The sequence below is a fragment of the Nerophis lumbriciformis genome, linkage group LG05 (assembly GCF_033978685.3).
Source record: "Nerophis lumbriciformis linkage group LG05, RoL_Nlum_v2.1, whole genome shotgun sequence".
Classification (NCBI taxonomy): domain Eukaryota; kingdom Metazoa; phylum Chordata; class Actinopteri; order Syngnathiformes; family Syngnathidae; genus Nerophis; species Nerophis lumbriciformis.
Genome location: NC_084552.2, coordinates 43,106,236 through 43,132,443, shown reverse-complemented (window position 1 = coordinate 43,132,443; position 26,208 = coordinate 43,106,236). Strand labels below are relative to the sequence as shown.

Sequence of the window (26,208 nt, the reverse complement as noted above, 5' to 3'; positions counted from 1 at the left end):
TTGATGATTTTCACAGTGTTAGATTAGGCAGTAGAATGACTGTACATAGATAAGCTCTTCTGTATGATTTTCACATCAGGAGAAGTCAGGAGACACAACAGTAGCCTGTCGATGGACCAAACTATTATCACACTGTGTGGATAACAGTGTCGGAGTCTTCTCTGTAAGATACGTTTCTGTTTCTGTTGAAACAGAAACCTATATTACAGTGGGAGGGGGGGACACTGACTTTCTCTACTTTTAGGTTTCTGTTTCTGTTGAAACAGAAACCTATATTACAGGGGGGGGTAACACTGACTTTCTCTACGTTTACTAATGTTACAATGAAATATATCTGCTTTACATTCTATCTGTGTTGAAATATATGTGCACTACATTTTGGTATATAATGGCTATGTTGTTAATATGGAAAGTAAAGTGCTCTAATAAATAAATGATCATAAATTTGATCATTCCAGTATGTTTCTGATGCTCAAAAAACCTAAAATAATTTGCCAAAAGTATCAAAAGTTAAGGTACACCTCATTTTTACATAGCCGCCATCTCAGAAATATGCTAATTAGGTGTCCAGACACACCCAATCATAAAGATGATTTTTCCATCATATTTGTAATTGTCAAAAAACATGAAATAGACACCAAGTTTGGATTTGTAGCTCATCTGGTTCAAATGTCGAGGCAAAAGCGTGTTCAGGTGGTGGCCATATTGGATCAGCCGCTGCAGCGACCCCAAAGGTCACCGGCGCGGGCGCCCTAGCCAAATCATTTAAGTATGCCCTAAGCTACACCTGTGCCAAATTTGGCGCTTTTAGACAAAAGTGAACGAACACACCCTAAAATCTCCCTAAGGGCCCCCACTATTAGGGAAAATTGGAAGTGTGAGCACTAGAACTGGAGTATGGACAAATGGCACCAATTATTTTTCATGTACTTTTCTTTTGTACTTGTCTTAATCATTTTGTATGTGTATTTCACTTTTCTTTAAAAGCCTAACCAGGGACGAAGGTTGCAAATTAGCCTGTGGCCAAGAAGTCTTATGTACTTTGACATCGGTTACCTACGGCTAGCAATGTTTAATTGTACTGTCACTGTCAAATAAATAAACTATAAAAAATGATCAAATAATAATGAAAATGACACGGTGCTTCATATGATATTTTACCGCAAACACATTCTGAGTCCCTTCCCACTCAATCATTGATAAGAATATATGGCAAATATCTCCAAACATTCTCATTGTCTCCTGTGCCGCACAGTGTTCGTGCTTGCCTGATCATCTCTACATACAGGGATCAAATCCCAATCAAGGTTGTGCCAGAAACATGTGCAACGTCATGTTTTTTTACTATGGTAAATGTCTTATTTTGCGAATGTCATAATGGCGCATGGCAGTTGTAAACACAAACAATGCACCAGCCTCTTCTCAGACAACCCTTCTAATTAGTGATCATAGGCAGGTGAGTCCTATGTTCACTAAACCGAGGCCGATGTGTAATTATGTATATATGCAGATTATTCATACTATTTATTTTGCGCATGTACCTTAAGTGTGCATAGTTACCTAAAATGTGGCACAGGTTGTTATACTGTCAGCGAATAGGGTATTTCATATGCTAGTGCAAAGATGAGTGAGGAGACTCCGACTCGTGTGCCCACTGGTAAATTTAATTTCAAACTACACCCAGACTGGACTTCAGATAAAACTGCTATCAAGTTTTGAGCAAATAAATGATGTGCATTTAGATAAAACATTTAAAAAACGTTCCTGGATGACATTTTGACAATAAAATTGTCAGACTATGGTGATGAAACAAAACTAGTCACGTAACAGCCCTGTGATGAGATGGCGACTTGTCCAGGGTGTACCCCGCCTTCCGCCCAAATGCAGCTGAGATAGGCTCCAGCACCACCCGCGACCCCAAAAGGGACAAGGGGTAGAAAATGGATGGATGGAAAGTCACGTAACAGCCTATTATTTTCTGCTCGGGCCAAAATTAGACTTAAAATAACTTTTATTCAACCAGCTAATTGTTTCCTAATTGGAAATAACACAGACATCTCCTTGATGATAAGACTATGACGTATTTACATTTGAACAAAACCAAGTCAGGAGTATGATTAATTTCAGGTTTAACTGTATATAAAATAAACATGAGACCAGAAATGTATATACACCCAAATATTAGGTATACAATAATGCAATATGTAGTGCAGTCAAGATTCAAAGTACCAATACTGAATTATTTATTATTAATAAATACAATGTAAAATAATCGACCATAAGAAAAAAAGAAAAACAGATTGATAGTAATAATAATACAAATAATAATAAATTAACACAAATGAAAGACTCATGTCGTAATTAGATGATAATAAGTATATTTGAGGAAATGTTATCATTAGACATTACACGTGAGGCGCCACTATTTTACCTATTACATAACTGTCTATGTCTCATAGAAGTTTTCTTTTAACTATGGATTTATTCCTGCATTGTATGAACAATATGCGTCATTCACGCCTTTTTTCATGTTTTTTTCACCTGTTTGTTTTCTTAAAGGTCAGACTTGAGACATGAAAAAAGAATGTGCCGTAAAAGAAAACAGACGTCATGGGGATCAAGGCACTCTTTTGTGGTGGTATTTCAAAAGGAGTGGATGCTAAATCTGGCCACTTAAAGGCCGAATATTAATACTGTATTTTTCATTTCATTTTTTGTGATCAAATCAGATAAATGAACGGTATAGACACTTGTAAGACAAACAATTCTAACCTCTTAAATGAACAATTTCATATATTTGGGCCATGTTTTCCCATGTTCGCAATGCTTTATTTACCTTTCAAAGTTACTACCATTGAAATATATTGACGAGGGTAGGAATGTGCCAATAACAAAAGAAATAAGGGTGTAGACGCCTGCCATCCTTTATAAAGGGATTTTGGCTTTGTCCTTCAATATTGTCATGCCACATTTTATCAGAATGTATCACCTCCTTTGTTCCTCTTTTGCCATTTGCGGCTGAGGTATAAGTAGGATTCGAAAGATGCACCACCACTTAAGAAGGTATCTCCGCTTGGAGATACGTTGAAAAAAAAAAGTTTGAAAAGAATCAGGAAAACACATCGGGACAGGAGATACATTTTATCTTTGAAGGATTTGATATATTTATCATTGTTATTATTCAGGTAAGTTCATTATTAGTTGTATTTTTTTATTGTAATTTTTTTTATTACTGTAGATTAAACATCTATATGCATCAAAGTTTTAAAATGTAAGAAATCTTATTTATAATTTGATTCAAATGCAAACATTGCAAAAACAAATTCTGAATTCAAAAACTTTATTTTGATTTAGTATTTTATTTACACACTTGGCTTGTTTCAAATATATCATTGTTATTTAAATGAATTATCTTAGAATATACGTTGTTTTTTTACTGTATGTTACTTTAATCTACTGTAATAGCTTTTATTGTTCTTTATGAATTTATTGATATTTTTCATTGTATGCATTGTTTTTATTTTACTTAATCTGTAATTTGATTCCTATATCATTTTATTGTGTCTTTATTTTAATATATCTGAAGGGAATAAGCGGTAGAAAATGGATGGATGGATGGATGTTTTATTGTAGTTGAATTGTCAATTTACATTTGCATTTAAAAATTCATCAAATTGTTATTGTATGCATCTTTATTAACTGTATTTTAATTGTTATTCAGAATGTTTCTTTTTTTTAATGTATGTTCATTGACATTGTAGACATTTGTATTTTATATTAACATGAAACTTTATTTCCAATTGTATGTATTTTCAAAGATAACATTTCACATTTAATTTCTTATACCTCCAGTTACTGTACATAACGCAGTAAAGTAGAAACGTCCGCCAAGATAGACATGTTACAAATGTTTACATTTAAAAAAAAAAACAAGAACAAAGCATAACTTGCATTAATGCTTGAATTCACAACAAATTGAAATGGATTGTCACTCGGCACGTGTCAAACTTTGACCAAAATCTATATTTTTTAGGTTTTTGCGTATACTAGCAAAAATGTTAACCTGTTTTACTGTTGCTTATTTTACTCTGTAGAAAAACTGATGCAAGATGCTCATCAGATGGGCTGTGACATGGTTCCTGATCCTAATAGGTAAACTGATCTAGTTAACTATATACAGCTTTTCTGTACTGCACCACTTTTGCCATACTGGAGTTGTTCAAGCTATTGAATGTTTTAATAACTAACCTTTTTTTTTTTTTTCTTACAAAATATTACACGAATAAAAGGTTTTAGGATAACCACTGCATTGACAACAACCTCAAGACTGAGTATAACACCTGTGACAACAACAACGAAAGCAGTAACAACAAAAGTGGAAACGACAGCAGCACCTGTGACGACTGCTGAAACAGTGGCTGCGGAAACAACTAAACCCACAACAACAAATGCAACAACTGCAGTCACAACAGAACCCACACCAACTGCAGTGACAATAGCTGGTAAAACAATAACCGAAGCAACAACACTAAAACCCTCAACAACTGAGACAAAAACTGCAGGAAGGACACCTGCTGCAACAACAGCAGAACCCATGATAGCTGAGGCAACAACTGCAAGGAAAACAACTACTGAAACAACAACAGAGTCCACAAAAACTGAGGAATCAATTGCAGTGACAACACCAGCTGGAATCACAAAACCTACAACTGCAGCGACACCTGCTGAAACAGCAGCAGAAAACATATTGACTGCAGTGACTGCTGCTGAAACAACAACAACAGAACCCAACATAGCAGAGAAAACAGCTACAGCCACTGAAACAACAACTACAGTCAAAACACTGGATAAAACAACAACATCAGAAACAACAACTATAACCATAGCTACAGCAGAATCAACAAATGCAGTGACAACACCAGCTAAAACTACCACCATAGCTACAACTGTATCAAAAGATGGAGTGGAAACACCTGTAAAAACAACAATTGGAGCAACAACAGCTGAACCTACTACAAGTGATGCATCACCTGTGGAAACAACAACTGCAGTGACAACACAAGCTGAAACTACAACAGATACTACAACTGAAGTGACAACATCCATTGCAACAACCTCAAAAACAACAACTGGAGTGACAACACCTGTTGAAACTACAACGATACCTACAACTGAAGCGTCAACTGCAGTTACAACACCTGGTAAAACAACAATTGTAGCAACAACTGCTGTACCAACTACAATTGATGTGCCACCTGTTGAAACAACAACTGAAGTGACAACACCTGTTGAAACAACAATTGTAGCAACAACAGCTGAACCAACTACAACTGATACCCCACCTGTTGAAACAACAATTGCAGTAACAACACAAGCTGAAACAACAACTGTCACTACAACTGGAGTGACAACACCTGTTGAAGGTACAACCACAGCCTCAACCATTGCTACAACTGAAGCAAGAATTGCCACGACAACAGTTGGTGAATCAACAATTCTAACAACAACAATAGAAACCACTACAACAACAAATGCAGTGACGAATGCAGAAACAACAAACGCAGCGACAAATGTGGCGACAACAAATGCAGCGACAACGAATGCGGCAAATACTAATTCGGCAACAAATGCAGCGACAAATGCAGCAACAAATTCTGCAACAAATGCAGTTACAAATGCGGCGACAACAAATGCAGCAACAACTAATTCAGCAACAAATGCAGCAACAAATTCAGCAACAAATGCAGTTACAAATGCAGCGACAACAAATTCAGCAACAAATGCTGCAACAACAAATGCAGCAACAACTAATTCAGCATCAAATGCAGCGACAACAAATGCAGCAACAACTACTTCAGCAACAAATGCAGTTACAAATGTGGCGACAACAAATTCAGCAACAAATGCAGTTACAAAAGTGACAGCAAATGAAGCAACAACAAGTGCAGCAACAACAAATGAAGCAACAACTGATTCAGCAACAAATGCCGTTACAAATGCAGTTACAAATGCGGCGACCACAAATTTGGCAACGAATGCCGTGACAACAAATGCAGCAACAACTAATCCAGCAACAAATGCAGCAACAAATGCGGCAACAACAAATGCAGTGACAGCAAATGAAGCAACAACTAATTCAGCAACAAATGCAGTTACAAATGTGGTGACGTCAAAATCAGCAACAAACGCAGTTACAAATACGGCGACAACAGACTCAGCAACAAATGCAGTGACGAATGCGGCGACAACTAATTCAGCAACAAATGCAGTGACGAATGCGGCAACAACTAATTCAGCAACAAATGCAGCAGCAACAAATGCAGCAGCAACAAATGCAGCGACAACAATTGCAGCAACAAATGCAGTGACGAATGTGGCGACAACAAATGCAGCAACAAACGCAGCAACAACAAATGCAGTGACAACAAATGCAGCAACAACTAATTCAGCAACAAATGCAGTTACAAAAGTGACAGCAAATGAAGCAACAACAAGTGCAGCAACAACAAATGAAGCAACAACTAATTCAGCAACAAATGCAGTTACAAATACAGTTACAAATGCAGTTACAAATGCGGCGATCACAAATTTGGCAACAAATGCAGTGACAACAAATGCAGCAACAACTAATTCAGCAACAAATGCAGCGACAGATGCGGCAGCAACAAATGCAGTGACAGCAATTGAAGCAACAACTAATTCTGCATCAAATGCAGTTACAAGTTTGGCGACGTCAAAATCAGCAACAAACGCAGTTACAAATACGGCGACAACAGATTCAGCAACAAATGCAGTAACGAATGTGGCGACAACTAATTCAGCAACAAATGCAGTGACGAATGCGGCGACAACTAATTCAGCAACAAATGTAGTGACGAATGCGGCGACAACTAATTCAGCAACAAATGCAGCAGCAACAAATGCAGCAACAACAAATGCAGCAACAACTAATTCAGCAACAAATGCAGCGACGGATGCGGCAACAACAAATGCAGTGACAGCAAATGAAGCAACAACTAATTCTGCAACAAATGCAGTTACAAGTGTGGTGACATCAAAATCTGCAACAAATGCAGTTACAAATATGGCAACAACAGATTCAGCAACAAATGCAGTGACAAATGCGGCGACAACTAATTCAGCAACAAATGCAGCAGCAACAAATGCAGCGACAACAATTGCAGCAACAAATGCAGTGACGAATGTGGCGACAACAAATGCAGCAACAACTAATCCAGCAACAAATGCAGCGACAGATGCGGCAACAACAAATGCAGTGACAGCAAATGAAGCAACAACTAATTCAGCAACAAATGCAGTTACAAATGTGGCGACATCAAAATCAGGGACAAACGCAGTTACAAATACGGCGACAACAGATTCAGCAACAAATGCAGTGACGAATGCGGCGACAACTAATTCAGCAACAAATGCAGTGACGAATGCGGCAAAAACTAATTCAGCAACAAATGCAGCAGCAACAAATGCAGCGACAACAATTGCAGCAACAAATGCAATGACGAATGTGGCGACAACAAATGCAGCAACAACTAATTCAGCAACAAATGCAGTTACAAAAGTGACAGCAAATGAAGCAACAACAAGTGCAGCAACAACAAATGAAGCAACAACTAATTCAGCAACAAATGCAGCGACGGATGCGGCAACAACAAATGCAGTGACAGCAAATGAAGCAACAACTAATTCTGCAACAAATGCAGTGACGAATGCGGCGACAACTAATTCAGCAACAAATGTAGTGACGAATGCGGCGACAACTAATTCAGCAACAAATGCAGCAGCAACAAATGCAGCGACAACAAATGCAGCAACAACTAATTCAGCAACAAATGCAGCGACAGATGCGGCAACAACAAATGCAGTGACAGCAAATGAAGCAACAACTAATTCTGCAACAAATGCAGTTACAAGTGTGGTGACATCAAAATCTGCAACAAATGCAGTTACAAATATGGCAACAACAGATTCAGCAACAAATGCAGTGACAAATGCGGAGACAACTAATTCAGCAACAAATGCAGCGACAACAATTGCAGCAACAAATGCAGTGACGAATGTGGCGACAACAAATGCAGCAACAAATGCAGCAACAACTAATCCAGCAACAAATGCAGCGACAAATGCGGCAACAACAAATGCAGTGACAGCAAATGAAGCAACAACTAATTCAGCAACAAATGCAGTTACAAATGTGGCGACATCAAAATCAGCGACAAACGCAGTTACAAATACGGCGACAACAGATTCAGCAACAAATGCAGTGACGAATGCGGCGACAACTAATTCAGCAACAAATGCAGTGACGAATGCGGCAACAACTAATTCAGCAACAAATGCAGCAGCAACAAATGCAGCGACAACAATTGCAGCAACAAATGCAATGACGAATGTGGCGACAACAAATGCAGCAACAACTAATTCAGCAACAAATGCAGTTACAAAAGTGACAGCAAATGAAGCAACAACAAGTGCAGCAACAACAAATGAACCAACAACTAATTCAGCAACAAATGCAGCGACGGATGCGGCAACAACAAATGCAGTGACAGCAAATGAAGCAACAACTAATTCTGCAACAAATGCAGTTACAAGTGTGGTGACATCAAAATCTGCAACAAATGCAGTTACAAATATGGCAACAACAGATTCAGCAACAAATGCAGTGACAAATGCGGCGACAACTAATTCAGCAACAAATGCAGCAGCAACAAATGCAGCGACAACAATTGCAGCAACAAATGCAGTGACGAATGTGGTGACAACAAATGCAGCAACAACTAATCCAGCAACAAATGCAGCGACAAATGCGGCAACAACAAATGCAGTGACAGCAAATGAAGCGACAACTAATTCAGCAACTAATTCAGCAACAAATGCAGTTACAAATGTGGTGACATCAAAATCAGCGACAAACGCAGTTACAAATACGGCGACAACAGATTCAGCAACAAATGCAGTGACGAATGCGGCGACAACTAATTCAGCAACAAATGCAGCGACAACAATTGCAGCAACAAATGCAATGACGAATGTGGCGACAACAAATGCAGCAACAACAAATGCAGTGACAACAAATGCAGCAACAACTAATTCAGCAACAAATGCAGTTACAAAAGTGACAGCAAATGAAGCAACAACAAGTGCAGCAACAACAAATGAAGCAACAACTGATTCAGCAACAAATGCAGTTACAAATGCGGCGACCACAAATTTGGCAACGAATGCCGTGACAACAAATGCAGCAGCAACTAATTCAGCTACAAATGCAGCAACAAATGCAGTGACAACAAATGCAGCAACAACTAATTCAGCAACAAATGCAGTTACAAAAGTGACAGCAAATGAAGCAACAACAAGTGCAGCAACAACAAATGAAGCAACAACTGATTCAGCAACAAATGCAGTTACAAATGCGGCGACCACAAATTTGGCAACGAATGCCGTGACAGCAAATGAAGCAACAACTAATTCAGCAACAAATGTAGTGACGAATGCGGCGACAACTAATTCAGCAACAAATGCAGCAGCAACAAATGCAGCGACAACAAATGCAGCAACAACTAATTCAGCAACAAATGCAGCGACGGATGCGGCAACAACAAATGCAGTGACAGCAAATGAAGCAACAACTAATTCTGCAACAAATGCAGTTACAAGTGTGGTGACATCAAAATCTGCAAAAAATGCAGTTACAAATATGGCAACAACAGATTCAGCAACAAATGCAGTGACAAATGCGGCGACAACTAATTCAGCAACAAATGCAGCGACAACAATTGCAGCAACAAATGCAGTGACGAATGTGGCGACAACAAATGCAGCAACAAATGCAGCAACAAATGCAGCGACAAATGCGGCAACAACAAATGCAGTGACAGCAAATGAAGCAACAACTAATTCAGCAACTAATGCAGTTACAAATGTGGCGACATCAAAATCAGCGACAAACGCAGTTACAAATACGGCGACAACAGATTCAGCAACAAATGCAGTGACGAATGCGGCGACAACTAATTCAGCAACAAATGCAGTGACGAATGCGGCAACAACTAATTCAGCAACAAATGCAGCAGCAACAAATGCAGCGACAACAATTGCAGCAACAAATGCAATGACGAATGTGGCGACAACAAATGCAGCAACAACTAGTTCAGCAACAAATGCAGTTACAAAAGTGACAGCAAATGAAGCAACAACAAGTGCAGCAACAACAAATGAAGCAACAACTAATTCAGCAACAAATGCAGCGACGGATGCGGCAACAACAAATGCAGTGACAGCAAATGAAGCAACAACTAATTCTGCAACAAATGCAGTTACAAGTGTGGTGACATCAAAATCTGCAACAAATGCAGTTACAAATATGGCAACAACAGATTCAGCAACAAATGCAGTGACAAATGCGGCGACAACTAATTCAGCAACAAATGCAGCAGCAACAAATGCAGCGACAACAATTGCAGGAACAAATGCAGTGACGAATGTGGTGACAACAAATGCAGCAACAACTAATCCAGCAACAAATGCAGCGACAAATGCGGCAACAACAAATGCAGTGACAGCAAATGAAGCGACAACTAATTCAGCAACAAATGCAGTTACAAATGTGGCGACATCAAAATCAGCGACAAACGCAGTTACAAATACGGCGACAACAGATTCAGCAACAAATGCAGTGACGAATGCGGCGACAACTAATTCAGCAACAAATGCAGTGACGAATGCAGCAACAACTAATTCAGCAACAAATGCAGCAGCAACAAATGCAGCAGCAACAAATGCAGCGACAACAATTGCAGCAACAACTAATTCAGCAACAAATGCAGTTACAAAAGTGACAGCAAATGAAGCAACAACAAGTGCAGCAACAACAAATGAAGCAACAACTGATTCAGCAACAAATGCAGTTACAAATGCGGCGACCACAAATTTGGCAACGAATGCCGTGACAACAAATGCAGCAGCAACTAATTCAGCTACAAATACAGCAACAAATGCGGCAACAACAAATGCAGTGACAGCAAATGAAGCAACAACTAATTCAGCAACAAATGTAGTGACGAATGCGGCGACAACTAATTCAGCAACAAATGCAGCAGCAACAAATGCAGCGACAACAAATGCAGCAACAACTAATTCAGCAACAAATGCAGCGACGGATGCGGCAACAACAAATGCAGTGACAGCAAATGAAGCAACAACTAATTCTGCAACAAATGCAGTTACAAGTGTGGTGACATCAAAATCTGCAAAAAATGCAGTTACAAATATGGCAACAACAGATTCAGCAACAAATGCAGTGACAAATGCGGCGACAACTAATTCAGCAACAAATGCAGCGACAACAATTGCAGCAACAAATGCAGTGACGAATGTGGCGACAACAAATGCAGCAACAAATGCAGCAACAACTAATCCAGCAACAAATGCAGCGACAAATGCGGCAACAACAAATGCAGTGACAGCAAATGAAGCAACAACTAATTCAGCAACAAATGCAGTTACAAATGTGGCGACATCAAAATCAGCGACAAACGCAGTTACAAATACGGCGACAACAGATTCAGCAACAAATGCAGTGACGAATGCGGCGACAACTAATTCAGCAACAAATGCAGTGACGAATGCGGCAACAACTAATTCAGCAACAAATGCAGCAGCAACAAATGCAGCGACAACAATTGCAGCAACAAATGCAATGATGAATGTGGCGACAACAAATGCAGCAACAACTAATTCAGCAACAAATGCAGTTACAAAAGTGACAGCAAATGAAGCAACAACAAGTGCAGCAACAACAAATGAAGCAACAACTAATTCAGCAACAAATGCAGCGACGGATGCGGCAACAACAAATGCAGTGACAGCAAATGAAGCAACAACTAATTCTGCAACAAATGCAGTTACAAGTGTGGTGACATCAAAATCTGCAACAAATGCAGTTACAAATATGGCAACAACAGATTCAGCAACAAATGCAGTGACAAATGCGGCGACAACTAATTCAGCAACAAATGCAGCAGCAACAAATGCAGCGACAACAATTGCAGCAACAAATGCAGGGACGAATGTGGTGACAACAAATGCAGCAACAACTAATCCAGCAACAAATGCAGCGACAAATGCGGCAACAACAAATGCAGTGACAGCAAATGAAGCGACAACTAATTCAGCAACAAATGCAGTTACAAATGTGGCGACATCAAAATCAGCGACAAACGCAGTTACAAATACGGCGACAACAGATTCAGCAACAAATGCAGTGACGAATGCGGCGACAACTAATTCAGCAACAAATGCAGTGACGAATGCAGCAACAACTAATTCAGCAACAAATGCAGCGACAACAATTGCAGCAACAAATGCAATGACGAATGTGGCGACAACAAATACAGCAACAACAAATGCAGTGACAACAAATGCAGCAACAACTAATTCAGCAACAAATGCAGTTACAAAAGTGACAGCAAATGAAGCAACAACAAGTGCAGCAACAACAAATGAAGCAACTAATTCAGCAACAAATGCAGTTACAAATGCGGCGACCACAAATTTGGCAACAAATGCCGTGACAACAAATGCAGCAGCAACTAATTCAGCTACAAATGCAGCAACAAATGCGGCAACAACAAATGCAGTGACAGCAAATGAAGCAACAACTAATTCAGCAACAAATGCAGTGACGAATGCGGCAACAACTAATTCAGCAACAAATGCAGCAGCAACAAATGCAGCGACAACAATTGCAGCAACAAATGCAATGACGAATGTGGCGACAACAAATGCAGCAACAACTAGTTCAGCAACAAATGCAGTTACAAAAGTGACAGCAAATGAAGCAACAACAAGTGCAGCAACAACAAATGAAGCAACAACTAATTCAGCAACAAATGCAGCGACGGATGCGGCAACAACAAATGCAGTGACAGCAAATGAAGCAACAACTAATTCTGCAACAAATGCAGTTACAAGTGTGGTGACATCAAAATCTGCAACAAATGCAGTTACAAATATGGCAACAACAGATTCAGCAACAAATGCAGTGACAAATGCGGCGACAACTAATTCAGCAACAAATGCAGCAGCAACAAATGCAGCGACAACAATTGCAGGAACAAATGCAGTGACGAATGTGGTGACAACAAATGCAGCAACAACTAATCCAGCAACAAATGCAGCGACAAATGCGGCAACAACAAATGCAGTGACAGCAAATGAAGCGACAACTAATTCAGCAACAAATGCAGTTACAAATGTGGCGACATCAAAATCAGCGACAAACGCAGTTACAAATACGGCGACAACAGATTCAGCAACAAATGCAGTGACGAATGCGGCGACAACTAATTCAGCAACAAATGCAGTGACGAATGCAGCAACAACTAATTCAGCAACAAATGCAGCAGCAACAAATGCAGCAGCAACAAATGCAGCGACAACAATTGCAGCAACAACTAATTCAGCAACAAATGCAGTTACAAAAGTGACAGCAAATGAAGCAACAACAAGTGCAGCAACAACAAATGAAGCAACAACTGATTCAGCAACAAATGCAGTTACAAATGCGGCGACCACAAATTTGGCAACGAATGCCGTGACAACAAATGCAGCAGCAACTAATTCAGCTACAAATACAGCAACAAATGCGGCAACAACAAATGCAGTGACAGCAAATGAAGCAACAACTAATTCAGCAACAAATGTAGTGACGAATGCGGCGACAACTAATTCAGCAACAAATGCAGTGATGAATGCGGCGACAACTAATTCAGCAACAAATGTAGTGACGAATGCGGCGACAACTAATTCAGCAACAAATGCAGCGACAACAAATGCAGCAACAACTAATTCAGCAACAAATGCAGCGACGGATGCGGCAACAACAAATGCAGTGACAGCAAATGAAGCAACAACTAATTCTGCAACAAATGCAGTTACAAGTGTGGTGACGTCAAAATCTGCAACAAATGCAGTTACAAATACGGCGACAACAGATTCAGCAACAAATGCAGTGACGAATGCGGCGACAACTAATTCAGCAACAAATACAGTGACGAAGGCGGCGACAACTAATTCAGCAACAAATGCAGCAGCAACAAATGCAGCGACAACATTTGCAGCAACAAATGCAGTGACGAATGTGGTGACAACAAATGCAGCAACAAACGCAGCAACAACAAATGCAGTGACAACAAATGCAGCAACAACTAATTCAGCAACAAATGCAGTTACAAAAGTGACAGCAAATGAAGCAACAACAAGTGCAGCAACAACAAATGAAGCAACAACTAATTCAGCAACAAATGCAGTTACAAATACAGTTACAAATGCAGTTACAAATGCGGCGACCACAAATTTGGCAACAAATGCAGTGACAACAAATGCAGCAACAACTAATTCAGCGACAAATGCAGCGACAGATGTGGCAACAACAAATGCAGTAACAGAAATTGAAGCAACAACTAATTCTGCAACAAATGCAGTTACAAGTGTGGCGACGTCAAAATCAGCAACAAACGCAGTTACAAATACGGCGGCAACAGATTCAGCAACAAATGCAGTGACGAATGCGGCGACAACTAATTCAGCAACAAATGCAGTGACGAATGCGGCGACAACTAATTCAGCAACAAATGTAGTGACGAATGCGGCGACAACTAATTCAGCAACAAATGCAGCAGCAACAAATGCAGCAGCAACAAATGTGGCGACAACAAACGCAGCAACAACAAATGTAGCAACAAATGCAGCAGCAACTAATTCAGCAACAAATGCAGTTACAAATGCGGCGACTACACATTTTGCAACGAATGCCGTGACAACAAATGCAGCAACAACTAATTCAGCTACAAATGCAGCAACAAATGCGGCAACAACAAATGCAGTGACAGCAAATAAGGCAACAACTAATTCAGCAACAAATGCAGTTACAAATGTGGCGACGTCAAAATCAGCAACAAACGCAGTTACAAATACGACGACAACAGATTCAGCAACAAATGCAGTGACGAATGCGGCGACAACTAATGCAGCAACAAATGCAGCGACAACAATTGCAGCAACAAATGCAGTGACGAATGTGGCGACAACAAATGCAGCAACAAAGGCAGCAATAACAAATGCAGCAACAAATGCAGTGACAACAAATGCAGCAACAACTAATTCAGCAACAAATGCAGTTACAAAAGTGACAGCAAATGAAGCAACAACAAGTGCAGCAACAACAAATGAAGCAACAACTAATTCAGCAACAAATGCAGTTACAAATGCAGTTACAAATACAGTTACAAATGCGGCGACCACAAATTTGGCAACAAATGCAGTGACAACAATAGCAGCAACAACTAATTCAGCAACAAATGCAGCGACAGATGCGGCAACAACAAATGCAGTGACAGCAATTGAAGCAACAACTAATTCTGCAACAAATGCAGTTACAAGTGTGGCGACGTCAAAATCAGCAACAAACGCAGTTACAAATACGGCGACAACAGATTCAGCAACAAATGCAGTGACGAATGCGGCGACAACTAATTCAGCAACAAATGCAGTGACGAATGCGGCGACAACTAATTCAGCAACAAATGTAGTGACGAATGCGGCGACAACTAATTCAGCAACAAATGTAGTGACGAATGCGGCGACAATTAATTCAGCAACAAATGCAGCAGCAACAAATGCAGCAGCAACAAATGCAGCAGTGACAAATGCAGTGACAAATGCGGCAACAACTAATTCAGCAACAAATGCAGCAGCAACAAATGCAGCAGCAACAAATGCGGCGACAACAAACGCAGCAACAACAATTTCAGCAACAAATGCAGTTACAAAAGTGACAACAAATGAAGCAACAACAAGTGCAGCAACAACAAATGAAGCAACAACTGATTCAGCTACAAATGCAGTTACAAATGCGGTGACTACAAATTTTGCAACGAATGCCATGACAACAAATGCAGCAGCAACTAATTCAGCTACAAATGCAGCAACAAATGCGGCAACAACAAATGCAGTGACAGCAAATGAAGCAACAACTAATTCAGCAACAAATGCAGTTACAAATGTGGCGACGTCAAAATCAGGAACAAACGCAGTTACAGATACGGCGACAACAGATTCAGCAACAAATGCAGTGACGAATGCGGCGACAACTAATTCAGCAACAAATGCAGTGACGAATGCGGCGACAACTAATTCAGCAACAAATGTAGCGACGAATGCGGCGACAATTAATTCAGCAACAAATGCAGCGACAACAATTGCAGCAACAAATGCAGTGACAAATGCGGCAACAACTAATTCAGCAACAAATGCAGCAGCAACAAATGCGGCGACAACAAACGCAGCAACAACAAATGCAGCAACAAATGCAGAGACAACAATTGCAGCAACAACTAATTCAGCAACAAATGCAGTTACAAAAGTGACAGCAAATGAAGCAACAACAAGTGCAGCAACAACAAATGAAGCAACAACTGATTCAGCTACAAATGCAGTTACAAATGCGGCGACTACAAATTTTGCAACGAATGCCGTGACAACAAATGCAGCAGCAACTAATTCAGCTACAAATGCAGCAACAAATACGGCAACAACAAATGCAGTGACAGCAAATGAAGCAACAACTAATTCAGCAACAAACGCAGTTACAAATACGGCGACAACTAATTCAGCAACAAATGCAGCGACAACAATTGCAGCAACAAATGCAGTGACGAATGTGGCGACAACAAATGCAGCAACAAACGCAGCAACAACAAATGCAGCAACAAATGTAGTGACAACAAATGCAGCAACAACTAATTCAGCAACAAATGCAGTTACAAAAGTGACAGCAAATGAAGCAACAACAAGTGCAGCAACAACAAATGAAGCAACTAATTCAGCAACAAATGCAGTTACAAATGCGGCGACCACAAATTTGGCAACAAATGCAGCGACAGCAAATGCAGCAACAACTAATTCTGCAACAAATGCGGTTACAAGTGTGGCGACGTCAAAATCAGCAACAAACACAGTTACAAATACGGCGACAACAGATTCAGCAACAAATGCAGTGACGAATGCGGCGACAACTAATTCAGCAACAAATGCAGCAGCAACAAATGCAGCAGCAACAAATGCAGCAACAACAATTGCAGCAACAAATGCAGTGACAAACGTGGCGACAACAAATGCAGCAACAAACGCATCAACAACAAATGCAGTGACAACAAATGCAGCAACAACTAATTCAGCAACAAATGCGGTTACAAAAGTGACAGCAAATGAAGCAACAACAAGTGCAGCAACAAATGCAGTTACAAATGTGGTGACAACAAATTCAGCAATAAATGCAGCAACAACTAATACAGCAATAAATGCAGTTTCAAATGCAGCGACAACAAATGCAGCAACAAACGCATTTACAAATGTAGCGACAAAAGCAGCAACATCAAATGCAGCAACAGCTAATACAGCAACAAATGCGGTGACAACAATTGCAGCAACAAATGCACTGACGAATGTGGCGACAACAAAAGCAATAACAACTACAGTAGCAAAACCTGTTATAACAACAAAGCTAGCAACAACAGAAGCAATAACAACTACATTGATAACACCTGTTGAAATGACAACACTAGAAACAAAAGAATCTACAAGAACCGTCGCAAAAACTGAGACAACAAATGCAGTTACAACATCTGGTGCAATAATAACTTTGGCAAACACAAAAACTGCAACGTCAACGACTGAGAAAAAAACAACGGTGACGACCCTTTCAGAAAAAACAACAGGAGCAACGATAGAAAATTCAATCATCGTCACCAAAAGAGTAATTTTCAGGTCTCTTCAAGACACATTCACAAATGTCTTACAAGATCCAACATCTCCAGCTTTCCAAAATAGAGCAGGAATGATAAAACAACAGGTAAGTCATGATGACAATATAATACAGTACATCCATAAAATATATTCACACCACTTCACTTTTTCACATTTAGTTATGTTGCGGCCTTTTTCCAAAATGGAATAATTTCATTTTTGTCCTCAAAATTCTATACACAACACCCCATAATAACAATGTGAAAAGGGCGTTTTAAAATTTGGTCAATTTGTTAAAAAATATATGTAGATAAAATTTCATAGCATTTGCTCAGTACTTTGTTGATGCACCTTTAGCAGAAATGACAGCCTCAAGTCTTTTTGAATACGATGCCACAAGCTTAGCACACCTATCTTTGGGCAGTTTCCCCCATTCCTCTTTGCCCATTCCTTTTTGCAGCACTCTCAAGCTCCATCAGATTGGATAGTAGGTGTAGGTTTTCATCCAGAATGTCTCTGTACATTGCTGCATTCATCTTTCCCTCTATCCTGACTCGTCTCCCGGTTCCTGCCACTGAAAACCATCCCCACAGCATGATGCTGCCACCACCATGCTTCAATGTAGGGATGGTATTGGCCTGGTGATGAGCGGTGCCTGGTTTCCTCTAAACATAATGATTGCCATTCACGCCAAATAATTCAATCTTTGTCTCGTCAGACCAGAGAATTTTGTTTCTCATGGTCTGAGAGAATTGCAGGTGCATTTTGGTAAACTTTTTACCAAGAAATGGCTTCTGTCTAACAAGTATACCATACAGAACTGATTGGTGCTTTGCAACAGAGATAGTTGTCCTTCTGGAAGGTTCTCCTCTCTCCACAGAGGAATGCTGTAGCTCTGACAGTGACCATCGGGTTCTTGGTCACCTCCCTGACTAGGCTAAGATGAATGCAGCAATGTACAGAGACATCCTGGATGAAAACCAACACTTCCCACCTAATGGCGCTTGAGAGGTGATGCAAAGAGTAATGGGCGAAACTGCCCAAAGATAGGTGTGCCAAGCTTGTGGCATCGTATTCAAAAAGACTCGAGGCTGTAATTTCTGCCAAAGCTGCATCAACAAAGTATTGAGTAAAGGCCGTGAATACTGAGGTACATGTGACTGTTTTAGTTTTTTAGTTTAAATGTGCAAATTTAAAATAAAATAAAAAACTATTGACAATGTCAATATGGGGTATTGTGTATAGAGTTTTGAGGACAATATATTTATTCCATTTTGGAATAAGGCTGTAACACCACAAAATGTGGAGAAAGTCAAGCGCTGTGCACTGAAATACAAATTAATCAAACTTAAGCGTATATGTCTTTTTTTGCAGCTTGAGCCAATATTTCTGGACGCTTTTCCTATGTCCTTCAAGTCCCTGGATGTAATCGCATTCAGGTACAGTCTTTTGTCTAACTGGAAAACTAAATATGATCTACATTACATTATACATTGTTTTGTTGTTGTTTATATTGCAGAAATGGCTCAATTATTAATGAAATGGATTCTGTGTTTACAAGCACATCAACGCCAAGTAACAACGAAATTTCAAGCGTCTTGTCCAGTGCAGCATCAAACGTAGTTGGCTTTGACATTGAAACAAGCTCCATAATTGTTGATTCTACAACAACAGAAGTCACAACAACACCAGCAGAAATGACAACTACAGCTAAAACACTTGCTGTGACTGAGACATCAACTGTGGTGGCAACACTTGTTAAAACAACAACGGCAACACCAGAAACAACAGCTGCAGAGACCACACCTATTGAAACTACAACCATAGCTGCAACTAAAGCATCAACTGCAGTGACAACATCTATTGCAACACCAGAAAGAATAACTGCTGTGACAACACCCGCTGAAGGTACAGCCTCAACCATTGCTCCAACTGAAGCAAGAATTGCCATGACAACAGTTGGTGAATCAACAATTCTAACAATAAAACCCACTACAACAACAAATGCGGTGACGAATGCAGAAACAACAAATGCATCAACAAATGCAGTGACAGCAAATGAAGCAACAACAAATGCAGCGACAGCAAAAGAAGCAAAAACTACTTCAGCAACAAATGCAGTTACAAATGTGGCGACGTCAAAATCAGCAACAAACGCAGTCACAAATATGGCGACAACAAATGTAGTGACAACAAATGCAGCAACAGATAATTCAGCAACAATTGCAACAACAAATGCAGTGACAAATGCAGTGACAAATGTGGCGACAACAAATGCAGCAACAAACACAGTAACGAATACGGCGACAACAAATGCAGTGACAACAAATAAAGCGACAACTAATACAAAAACAAATGCAGTTACAAATGCGGCAGCAACAAATGCAGCAACAACTAATTCAGTAACAAATGCAGTGACAACAAATGCAGCCACAACTAATTCAGCAACAAATGCAGCGACAAATGCGGCGACAACAAATGCAGCAACAAATGCAGTGACAGCAAATGCAGTGACAACAAATGAAGCAACAACAAATGCAGCAACAAACGCAGTGACCACAAATGCGGCAACAACAAATGCAGCAACAAATGCAGTGACAGAAAATGCAGTTACAACAAATGAAGCGACAACTAATACAGCAACAAATGCAGTTACAAATGCGGCGGCAACAAACGCAGCAACAACTAATTCAGTAACAAATGCAGTGACAAATGCAGCAACAACTAATTCAGCAACAAATGCAGCGATAAATGCGGCAACAACAAATGCAGCAACAAATGTCGTGGCAACAAATGAAGCGACAACAAATGATGCAACAACAAATGCAGCGACAACAAATGCAAGAACAACAAATGCAGCAACAACTAATTCAGCAACAAATGCAGCGACAAATGCGGCAACAACGAATGCAGCAACAAACGCAGTTACAAATGCGGGGACAACAAATGCAGCAACAACTAATTCAGCAACTAATGCAGTGACAAATGCAGCAACAACATCTGCAGTGACAGCAAATGAAGCAACAACTAATGCAGCAACAACTAATGCCGCAACAACAAATGCAGCAACAACAAATGCAGCGACAAATGCGGCAACAACAAATGCAGCAACAAATGTCGTGGCAACAAATGATGTGACAACAAATGCAGCGACAACAAATTCAGCAACAAATGCAATGACAACAAATGCAGCAACAACTAATTCAGCGACAAATGCAGAGACAAATGCGGCAACAACGAATGCAGCAACAAACGCAGTTACAAATGCGGGGACAACAAATGCGGGGACAACAAATGCAGTAACAAATGCTGTGACAACAAATGCAGCAACAACTAATTCAGCAACAAATGCAGCGACAAATGCAGCAACAACATCTGCAGTGACAGCAAATGAAGCAACAACTATTGCAGCAACAACAAATGCAGCGACAAATGCGGCAACAACAAATGCAGCAACAAATGTCGTGGCAACAAATGATGTGACAACAAATGCAGCGACAACAAATTCAGCAACAAATGCAATGACAACAAATGCAGTTACAAATGCGGCGACAACAGATGCAGCAACAATCGCAGTGACAACAATTGCAGCAACAAATGCAGTAACAAATGCAGCAACAACAAATGCAGCAACAACCAATTTAGCAACAAATGCAGCGACAACAAATGCAGCAACAACTAATTCAGCAACAAATGCGGCAACAACGAATGCAGCAACAAACGCAGTTACAAATGCGGGGACAACAAATGCAGCAACAAATGCAGTAACAAATGCCGCGACAACAAATGCCGCAACAACTAATTCAGCAACAAATGCAGCAGCAACTAATTCAGCAACAACATCTGCAGTGACAGCAAATGAAGCAACAACTAATGCAGCAACAACAAATGCAGTTACAAATGCGGCGACAACAGATGCAGTTACAAATGCGGCGACAACAGATGCAGCAACAAACGCGGTGACAACAATTGCAGCAACAAATGTTGTAACGAAAGCAGCAACAACAAATGCAGCAACAACCAATTTAGCAACCAATGCAGCAACAAATGCAATGACAACAAATGAAGCAACAACTAATTCACCAACAAATGGAGTTACAAATGTGGCAACAACAAATGCAGCAACTACTAATTCAGCAACAAATGCAGCTACAACATCTGCAGTGACAGCAAATGAAGCAACAACTAATGCAGCAACAACAAATGCAGCGACAAATGCGGCAACAACAAATGTCGTGGCAACAAATGAAGCGACAACAAATTCAGCAACAAATGCAATGACAACAAATGCAGCAACAACTAATTCAGCAACAAATGCGGCAACAACGAATGCAGCAACAAACGCAGTTACAAATGTGGGGACAACAAATGCAGTAACAAATGCGGTGACAACAAATGCAGCAACACTTAATTCAGCAACAAATGCAGTGACAACAAATGCAGCAACAACTAATTCAGCAACAAATGCAGCGACAAATGCAGCAACAACATCTGCAGTGACAGCAAATGAAGCAACAACTATTGCAGCAACAACAAATGCAGCGACAAATGCGGCAACAACAAATGCAGCAACAAATGTCGTGGCAACAAATGATGTGACAACAAATGCAGCGACAACAAATTCAGCAACAAATGCAATGACAACAAATGCAGTTACAAATGCGGCGACAACAGATGCATCAACAATCGCAGTGACAACAATTGCAGCAACAAATGCAGTAACAAATGCAGCAACAACAAATGCAGCGACAACCAATTTAGCAACAAATGCAGCGACAACAAATGCAGCAACAACTAATTCAGCAACAAATGCGGCAACAACGAATGCAGCAACAAACGCAGTTACAAATGCGGGGACAACAAATGCAGCAACAAATGCAGTAACAAATGCCGCGACAACAAATGCCGCAACAACTAATTCAGCAACAAATGCAGCAGCAACTAATTCAGCAACAACATCTGCAGTGACAGCAAATGAAGCAACAACTAATGCAGCAACAACAAATGCAGTTACAAATGCGGCGACAACAGATGCAGTTACAAATGCGGCGACAACAGATGCAGCAACAAACGCAGTGACAACAATTGCAGCAACAAATGTTGTAACGAAAGCAGCAACAACAAATGCAGCAACAACCAATTTAGCAACCAATGCAGCAACAAATGCAATGACAACAAATGAAGCAACAACTAATTCACCAACAAATGGAGTTACAAATGTGGCAACAACAAATGCAGCAACTACTAATTCAGCAACAAATGCAGCTACAACATCTGCAGTGACAGCAAATGAAGCAACAACTAATGCAGCAACAACAAATGCAGCGACAAATGCGGCAACAACAAATGTCGTGGCAACAAATGAAGCGACAACAAATTCAGCAACAAATGCAATGACAACAAATGCAGCAACAACTAATTCAGCAACAAATGCGGCAACAACGAATGCAGCAACAAACGCAGTTACAAATGTGGGGACAACAAATGCAGTAACAAATGCGGTGACAACAAATGCAGCAACACTTAATTCAGCAACAAATGCAGTGACAACAAATGCAGCAACAACTAATTCAGCAACAAATGCAGCAACAACATCTGCAGTGACAGCAAATGAAGCAACAACTATTGCAGCAACAACAAATGCAGCGACAAATGCGGCAACAACAAATGCATCAACAAATGTCGTGGCAACAAATGATGTGACAACAAATGCAGCGACAACAAATTCAGCAACAAATGCAATGACAACAAATGCAGTTACAAATGCGGCGACAACAGATGCAGCAACAATCGCAGTGACAACAATTGCAGCAACAAATGCAGTAACAAATGCAGCAGCAACAAATGCAGCGACAACCAATTTAGCAACAAATGCAGCAACAACTAATTCAGCAACAAATGCGGCAACAACGAATGCAGCAACAAACGCAGTTACAAATGCGGGGACAACAAATGCAGCAACAAATGCAGTAACAAATGCCGCGACAACAAATGCAGCAACAACTAATTCAGCAACAAATGCAGCAGCAACTAATTCAGCAACAACATCTGCAGTGACAGCAAATGAAGCAACAACTAATGCAGCAACAACAAATGCAGTTACAAATGCGGCGACAACAGATGCAGTTACAAATGCAGCAACAACTAATTCAGCGACAAATGCAGAGACAAATGCGGCAACAACGAATGCAGCAACAAACGCAGTTACAAATGCGGGGACAACAAATGCGGGGACAACAAATGCAGTAACAAATGCTGTGACAACAAATGCAGCAACAACTAATTCAGCAACAAATGCAGCGACAAATGCAGCAACAACATCTGCAGTGACAGCAAATGAAGCAACAACTATTGCAGCAACAACAAATGCAGCGACAAATGCGGCAACAACAAATGCAGCAACAAATGTCGTGGCAACAAATGATGTGACAACAAATGCAGCGACAACAAATTCAGCAACAAATGCAATGACAACAAATGCAGTTACAAATGCGGCGACAACAGATGCAGCAACAATCGCAGTGACAACAATTGCAGCAACAAATGCAGTAACAAATGCAGCAACAACAAATGCAGCAACAACCAATTTAGCAACCAATGCAGCGACAACAAATGCAGCAACAACTAATTCAGCAACAAATGCGGCAACAACGAATGCAGCAACAAACGCAGTTACAAATGCGGGGACAACAAATGCAGCAACAAATGCAGTAACAAATGCCGCGACAACAAATGCCGCAACAACTAATTCAGCAACAAATGCAGCAGCAACTAATTCAGCAACAACATCTGCAGTGACAGCAAATGAAGCAACAACTAATGCAGCAACAACAAATGCAGTTACAAATGCGGCGACAACAGATGCAGTTACAAATGCGGCGACAACAGATGCAGCAACAAACGCAGTGACAACAATTGCAGCAACAAATGTTGTAACGAAAGCAGCAACAACAAATGCAGCAACAACCAATTTAGCAACCAATGCAGCAACAAATGCAATGACAACAAATGAAGCAACAACTAATTCACCAACAAATGGAGTTACAAATGTGGCAACAACAAATGCAGCAACTACTAATTCAGCAACAAATGCAGCTACAACATCTGCAGTGACAGCAAATGAAGCAACAACTAATGCAGCAACAACAAATGCAGCGACAAATGCGGCAACAACAAATGTCGTGGCAACAAATGAAGCGACAACAAATTCAGAAACAAATGCAATGACAACAAATGCAGCAACAACTAATTCAGCAACAAATGCGGCAACAACGAATGCAGCAACAAACGCAGTTACAAATGTGGGGACAACAAATGCAGTAACAAATGCGGTGACAACAAATGCAGCAACACTTAATTCAGCAACAAATGCAGTGACAACAAATGCAGCAACAACTAATTCAGCAACAAATGCAGCGACAAATGCAGCAACAACATCTGCAGTGACAGCAAATGAAGCAACAACTATTGCAGCAACAACAAATGCAGCGACAAATGCGGCAACAACAAATGCAGCAACAAATGTCGTGGCAACAAATGATGTGACAACAAATGCAGCGACAACAAATTCAGCAACAAATGCAATGACAACAAATGCAGTTACAAATGCGGCGACAACAGATGCAGCAACAATCGCAGTGACAACAATTGCAGCAACAAATGCAGTAACAAATGCAGCAACAACAAATGCAGCGACAACCAATTTAGCAACAAATGCAGCGACAACAAATGCAGCAACAACTAATTCAGCAACAAATGCGGCAACAACGAATGCAGCAACAAACGCAGTTACAAATGCGGGGACAACAAATGCAGCAACAAATGCAGTAACAAATGCCGCGACAACAAATGCAGCAACAACTAATTCAGCAACAAATGCAGCAGCAACTAATTCAGCAACAACATCTGCAGTGACAGTAAATGAAGCAACAACTAATGCAGCAACAACAAATGCAGTTACAAATGCGGCGACAACAGATGCAGTTACAAATGCGGCGACAACAGATGCAGCAACAAACGCAGTGACAACAATTGCAGCAACAAATGTTGTAACGAAAGGAGCAACAACAAATGCAGCAACAACCAATTTAGCAACCAATGCAGCAACAAATGCAATGACAACAAATGAAGCAACAACTAATTCACCAACAAATGGAGTTACAAATGTGGCAACAACAAATGCAGCAACTACTAATTCAGCAACAAATGCAGCTACAACATCTGCAGTGACAGCAAATGAAGCAACAACTAATGCAGCAACAACAAATGCAGCGACAAATGCGGCAACAACAAATGTCGTGGCAACAAATGAAGCGACAACAAATTCAGCAACAAATGCAATGACAACAAATGCAGCAACAACTAATTCAGCAACAAATGCGG

The 26,208-nt window shown here is 40.3% G+C and overlaps 1 long non-coding RNA gene and 1 pseudogene across 1 annotated transcript; both read left to right on the top strand.

The window, feature by feature from the left end:
- The first annotated feature begins 3,083 nt into the window (after positions 1-3,083).
- LOC133606976 (uncharacterized) lies at positions 3,084-16,681 on the top strand (annotated as a pseudogene).
- Positions 16,682-16,747: 66 nt separating this feature from the next.
- LOC133606975 (uncharacterized) lies at positions 16,748-23,354 on the top strand. Its single transcript, XR_012050466.1, has 3 exons — positions 16,748-17,932; positions 19,201-19,265; positions 19,346-23,354. It is a non-coding gene; the product is annotated as an uncharacterized lncRNA (long non-coding RNA).
- The last annotated feature ends 2,854 nt before the right edge of the window (positions 23,355-26,208 follow it).